Source organism: Poecilia latipinna, unplaced genomic scaffold (genome assembly GCF_001443285.1).
Source record: "Poecilia latipinna isolate Pla-1442-1.1 unplaced genomic scaffold, P_latipinna-1.0 Scaffold229, whole genome shotgun sequence".
Taxonomy (NCBI): Eukaryota; Metazoa; Chordata; class Actinopteri; order Cyprinodontiformes; family Poeciliidae; genus Poecilia; species Poecilia latipinna.
In genome coordinates this window covers 192,725-199,139 of record NW_015112845.1, presented here as the reverse complement: position 1 = coordinate 199,139, position 6,415 = coordinate 192,725, and the positions used below count along the sequence as shown (strand labels likewise).

Below are 6,415 nucleotides of genomic sequence, written 5' to 3'. Positions count from 1 at the left end.
ATTAAAGTAAAGATTCTAGAAAAAGACATGAATATGAGGTTGAACTCAGAATTATGAGAATTCTTTTTTTTTTTCAGTGGCCCTAATCTTTTTCCGTACCCTCTTTATCTTGTGAACGTATGGGTTGTCGTTTCAGTTCAGACATTTGAACACCGAATCGTTCCTGCTGCGCCGTCGCTCTGTGGAAACCCTCGTTTCACTCCATTTCCCAGGCGTCTTTTGCTTATTATTGTGGCTGAGACAAAATACCGTACGGCGTACAAACCATAATTCCACGCCAGAAAAGCCTTTGTTCCTCCACCAAGGGCCTCCTCCCCTTGCAGAACCTGCCTAATTCCATCCAGCTGACGTTTGGCCACCGTGGGAGACGGATGGTCTTCAGAGAGTCTGCTGGCCTCTTTTAGCAGCTACTCTGTTTTTACACGCGCGGCCGAGGGATTTCTGCTGCATCCTCTTCGACAGGAACTCATGGAAAGCAAAGTCTTCGGGGGCGGGGGAGCTTGAATTATTCTCACACTGCGGCGATGCTCTCTTGAATACTCGAGGAATGACTAAACCACAAATCTGCGTGGCTGGTTGGGAAGAAGAAAACTAAATTTAACATGGGACTAAACCGGAAAACCCCCAAACAACTACAAACTACTGCAAATGAAAAGTCTAAAAGTGTGAATTCCTGTGAAATCTGGACAGGAGGAGTGATACGCTTCACTACTGAGACTACCACAGTCAGTCTATTGCAAACTAGCTCCTGGTTTACAGCTACATCATCAGATACACAAATGGACGATTAGAGTCCAACCAGAACATCAATGATGCACTTAAGCCACAAATGTCTGGCACACTTTGGCATTTTAAATTTAAAGGAAGGATTTTTAAAGCATTTTGTTTGAGTAAAAATAGTCAGTAATATATGGATAAAGAAATAATATTGAGCGAAAAAGGGATTTCCCCTAAATCTAATGCAGCTACTTGTTCTAAAAACCATCTGTCCCACTTTTCCCAGTCAAGTTTTAAGTCTGGTTTATTCATAGAGCACATTTCAGCAACAAGGCAGTTCCAAATGCTTTACACCACAAAAGCATCATTCAGGAACAAACATGAGATTTTGTCAAATGCCATCGTCAAAGTCATCAAACGAATACACATCAAAAATGTCGATCAATGTTCCGGTTATTACGAATCAAAGGCGGCTCTGCACAGGTTGATTTAAAGGAAGTCAGTGTTTCTGCAGTTTCCTGGGAGTTTGTTCCAGATTAGCGAAACGTAAAAACTGAATGTTTGGTTCTGGTTCTGGAGAGATGCTAGAACTAAAAGACCTGAGTGGCTTGGAAGACTGATGTGACGACAACAAGCCTTTAATGGTGGTCACACTACCTTCACCGAAATGAGTTCATTTACACCGGGTACGACAGAAATGTCAAAATTTTTGGTCACAATCAGGAACGTTTCAGTGTGACAGAAAAAAAAAGATAAAGAAAAAAATCAGTAAAAAATCAGACTTTTATTCTATCTTTTTTTCCTTTGGTAAAGTTTTTCAGTTTCTAAATTGACTTTGACGCATCAATAAGAGGTAGCGGTGGGACTCCAGCACAGCACATTTTCTCCTGGTGATGTCATGGGAACATTTTAACTTAAGGAACCCTCGTCTTTCCAACACTGAGTCAGCAGAGGGACAGCTGCACGCAGCCGCTCACAGCTCCACCATCTCCACGTGTCACATTTCAACTAAATGTTTACCTTTGCAAGGAATTGATAGAGGAAAGATTCCTACGTCAGCAGAAGGGAATGAAATTAACACTCCGGCCGTCACTTGTTCTAAACAGTTTATCCTTCAAAGTCAGATTTAATGGGCACACTCAGCACAGCGACACATCTCACTGTTTTAAATTTAAAGATTTTTTTTCTCTGTTTTGCAAAAGGAGATCTATCTCTGACTCGGACGGTCATCGCCGGGCGAGATGAGTGATGCTGAGATGTCGGCTCCACCGAAACATAGTGGCGCTCTGCTGCAGGTACGACCAAATGCTCAACAAGCTACAGGAAAGTGTCACTTTGGCTGAAACGACTTCATAAATAATCCACACTGAGGTAAACAATGTTGTACATGGTGTGCTTGCGCGATTTATTACTGGAACTTACTTGGCTTGTAATCGAGAAAACATTGGGGATTGGTACTGCAGACGGGAGCTGCAACTCCATTTGAGTTTCCTTGTAAACTTAATGTTTTCAAAGGCAAATTAAAAGGAACTGGATATAAAATATGGGATTCATTAAAACGTCAGAGGACACAGTTTACTGGACGAAGATAGAAAAGTTCACTTTGACTCGACTCCAGAGAAGGAAAGCAGTGATGTAAACACAGAAACTTGCCAATAGATGTAGGCATGCTCTATCGCCTTCAATTTAAAGGGGCAGTGTTATGTGTTTTAGAGGCCACATAGTGTCATTTTATAGCACAATCAAGTAACCGTGCCATTTATGAAAATGCTGTATATGTCAAATTTGACTTTGTACTTAGCGCCTTGAAATTGGGCCTCTGTCTCTTTAAGAAGCTCTGACTCTTTGTGGAACTCTGCCTTCAGGAAGTCATCATGATATGGTTTCTCTTTTAACCCTTTAAATATGTTTTTACCAGAGTTGAAACGTGAAGTAGCTTGAAATATGAGCTCAGCAGATGCTCACTTACACCAGGTGTTTACTAATTGCTGCTGGCTAGTCTGGAGGAGCTGCTCTGTGTGGCGGAAGCTTGGAAACTGCAGCTCCTCGAACACAGAGCTTGGTCCACTCAGGTGTTTTGCGCAGCTGAATGGTTGCAACGGCACCTGGTTGACCAGAAAAACACTTTTTAATTTTTTTTTTTACAAATGTAAATAAATTTTACATTGATGAAAGTAAGCAGGTATTCAGTATTAGGAATGATAACTAAATGTTATTCATATATTACTTTGCAAAAATTTGAATTTTGTTCATTCACAATAATCTGTGTTTAATTTTTTTTTTAAATCAAATATATTTAAAAATTAGATGACTTCTGAATCCAACTGGTTGCACTGGAATTTATTTACGGCTGGTAGATTGCAGCAACTTTACACTTTTTAACATTTTGAAAGCAACGTATAGTATTTTTTTCCCCCACTTCAGTGTTGTGCTCTAAGTTCCCCATAAAACATGTGCAGATCATTAAGAGGGAATGCAATTCAATTTTCACTTTGTGAAAGAGGCTAAATTTAACATTTTCTCAGTGGTGAAGCTAAATGTTTTATTGCATCTCCGGTGAAGTCACCTTTGTATTGAGGCGGAGTGGGGGGATGTTGGGTAGAGTCAGAACGTTAATGTTCCAGTTTACACCTATCCGGGTGCCAGATCATTGCCTAGAAAGCCAGTCATCCACACAGCGTGAGCCAGAAATGTGGCGGGCAGAGAACCGTACCTTCCAAGTTTGACGTCAGGCATTTCGTGGTTGGAAATCCTCGTGGAAAAAATCTCCACTCCCCCCAACCCCTGTCACATCTGTCCGCTAGGAAGGCAAACCCTCTGCTGAACGGAACCACACAGAACTTACACTGGGATGTTTATCGTAGCTCAAAGAAACAATCGGTTTAAAATAACTTTCATCCTGACAATTGGTAGGAAACCAACCGTAAAATAACTAGCTGTGTATCGATATTTTAAATGAATCCCGTGTTATACTTCAAAAGTTAACGTTCATTGAAAGTTGCATTAAACTTAATTCTGTGCACAAATTAGCTCAACATTAAGCCCTCATGGAAAGCTTTGTATTTCTTAGGTTTTGGCTTAGAAACTTCTACTCTGAGAAATATCTCAACTGTATTCAAAATGTTCAAAAATAATTACAATTTTGAACATTATATGAAAAAGGGAGTACATAAATATAATACATGTGTGTCTTAAAATCTTTACTACTGTGATCTTAAGATGTCTTTTCTAAGCAAGTTGTATTGTATTTGGAAAAATAAGCAGTATTTCTGAATCTGTTACTAAATACATACATATATTTTATCTGCATGTGTGTGGAATATGTGGAAGGGTGATGGTGGGACGAAGTGTCATATCACTGTGTGGTGATTGGTCCTGACAACTTAACTGCACAATTAGAGATGCACCAGTTGTAATTTTCTTGGCCAACCCCCATTTCATGCTAGGAGTAGTTATTGAGGACAGGCTATTCTTCAATATTTAGTTTATATTTGAAATTTAACTTTGGCCACAAGTGCTTCAGTTTTCAAGGCGAAACATCTGGAAGTAGGGCATAAAAATCAGACGTAAAAATCCCGTCCTGCTTGGCTGTTAAAACCTAAGGGTGATAGACATGCATGTCTTACAGAGCTGCTTGCTTCAGATTGGTTAACAAATTAACAAAGACTGCAAGGTCTGTTGTAACTTCACTTTCCTCAGCAAACCTGCCCTGCTCTCTCTGATGAATCCAAAGTAATGTTTTGGCTAAAAGGGATTTATTCTCCCTCTGGCTAATTTTTAGTCTACTTTGGGGTCTATTGCCAGTTGAAAACCTTCAAAAGTTGGTGTTCAGGAGGCATCTGAGCTTTGCTAAATGAAGGAACTCTTCATCCTATCCCCAGGATTTAGCCTGGCCTTCGTGGAGACGAAGCACATCCTTGGATGGTGCAGATCTTGGGTGATGATTGATGTTTTTGGACTTAAACCATTTTCACAGTCCAAGGTGAAGGCTGGAAAGTGATGGACGATGTCGCAATCAACCTGTCCATCTCACGCTGCATCCTGACATCACTGAACAACACGAACACCACACCAAGATACTCAAACATCTATGTTTGCAAAAGACCTTTAATCAGGAGATTGAAGTCGACCTATTTCTGGCTGGTTTCAAACTCCACAACTCTGACTCTGCCTTTAATTCAACCCGACATCCGTCTCCATCTGAATGTTGTCGCTTGTACTGAAACCAAAGTGACTTGAACCAAGATCTTATACAATGAGAGACATCAAGGAACACTTATTGAAGATAATGTTGCACATCAACTAAATTTACTGATAAAGGAGCCATGAGCTGTTTCCCACCATTCATAAGCTGTTTGCTTTTTCTTAGAAATAAGAGCTGCATTATACAGCAAAATCCTGTCTATTCGCGAATCCACCCACTCATATTTTTATGCGGAATGTAACTCCAAACTACTCACTGAAAATGAGTCTCTATGCAGATTTTCTTGTAGTGGATACCTAAAATATGTAAATGAAAGAAAATCCAGATTAGGAAGCTGAAATACATGACCGCAACGCTACAAAGCGGAGATAAAGAACACAGTGGATGTTAGCTTCCTTGGTAGTGTCAAGAACATTTGTACTGTGCATATTAATGCACATTAAGGTATATTTGGTGTATTAAAATATGCATTTTTAGAAGAGGTCTTAATAATTTGATTTTCAGCCTTAGACTGGCTGAAATCAGAATTTTTGCTGTCCCTAAAACCAGAAAAATACCGGGTATCCACTGTAATTATATCAATAACATTGACAACAAATAAAAATTCACACAACTGCTATATCCAAAAATAACCCAATATATTTCTTGCATGGACATTAATTATACAACCTAATAAAAAAGATTAAAATGTAGGACTGCTGTATCTATGAATCTCTACGTATGTTGATTTTCAAACAAGATTTTAATGGATAAGGAGTCAATCCACCAAACAATTTCTATGCTTACACCTCACAATAATATAATTTTCAATAAGAAAAAGATATTGCATGCAGACAAGGTTTCTTTTTTTTATATGAAAACACTTACAGCATAAGCTTTCCCAGCCACGTGTGTCCCCTGGCTCAATGCCCGAGAAATTAAAAAAGTCCAGCAGAAGACTCGCAGCTGGTCACGCCCCAGCCACCTCTTCAACAAGGCTCATCTATCACGGCCCTTTCTTCAGACAAAAAGAAAAATCTCCACTGTAAACCTAACTGGAGCTGCCTGACTTGATGTTTTTAGTGACCCAGAGTAGCTGATATGTGCGCAGCAGATTTGCCTCCCTGCAGGAAGTATTGCAACATAAAGAAGCCAAAATCAATACGGCTAATAAGCCGTCAGACGAGCAGAAAGAGGTCAGCGCCTGCAGACAGCGAGAGATTAGAGCTGGCAAGCGTGTCTGGCTTCAGTGGTCTGGATGCTCCCGTCCTCCACCGCAAAGTTTACAAGCTGAATGCTCCAGAGTTTACAGCACGCAGTGTAAAATATGGCTTACCTTCGGGTGGATATGGATGCTGGTGATAACGAGCAGGAAGAAAGGAGGAATCCAGACTTCACTTGTTTGTTGTTTTTTTTTAAATTATAGTACATTACATTTTGATTTTTTTATTTGTTTTGTCAATTCTGTTTCTCTGTATGAGTTATTTGTTATTAACATCAAGCAAACTTATTGCA

General features: G+C 39.8%; 1 protein-coding gene across 1 annotated transcript in view; it reads right to left on the bottom strand.

Annotated features, from left to right (window-relative positions):
• Positions 1-5,986, bottom strand: part of tnca (tenascin Ca) — a 67,787-nt gene extending 61,801 nt beyond the window's left edge. The window contains exon 1 of the mRNA XM_015032046.1: positions 5,789-5,986. The gene's annotated coding sequence lies outside the window, so the exon portion shown is untranslated. The remainder of the gene's footprint in view (positions 1-5,788) is intronic.
• Between the last annotated feature and the right edge of the window lie 429 nt (positions 5,987-6,415).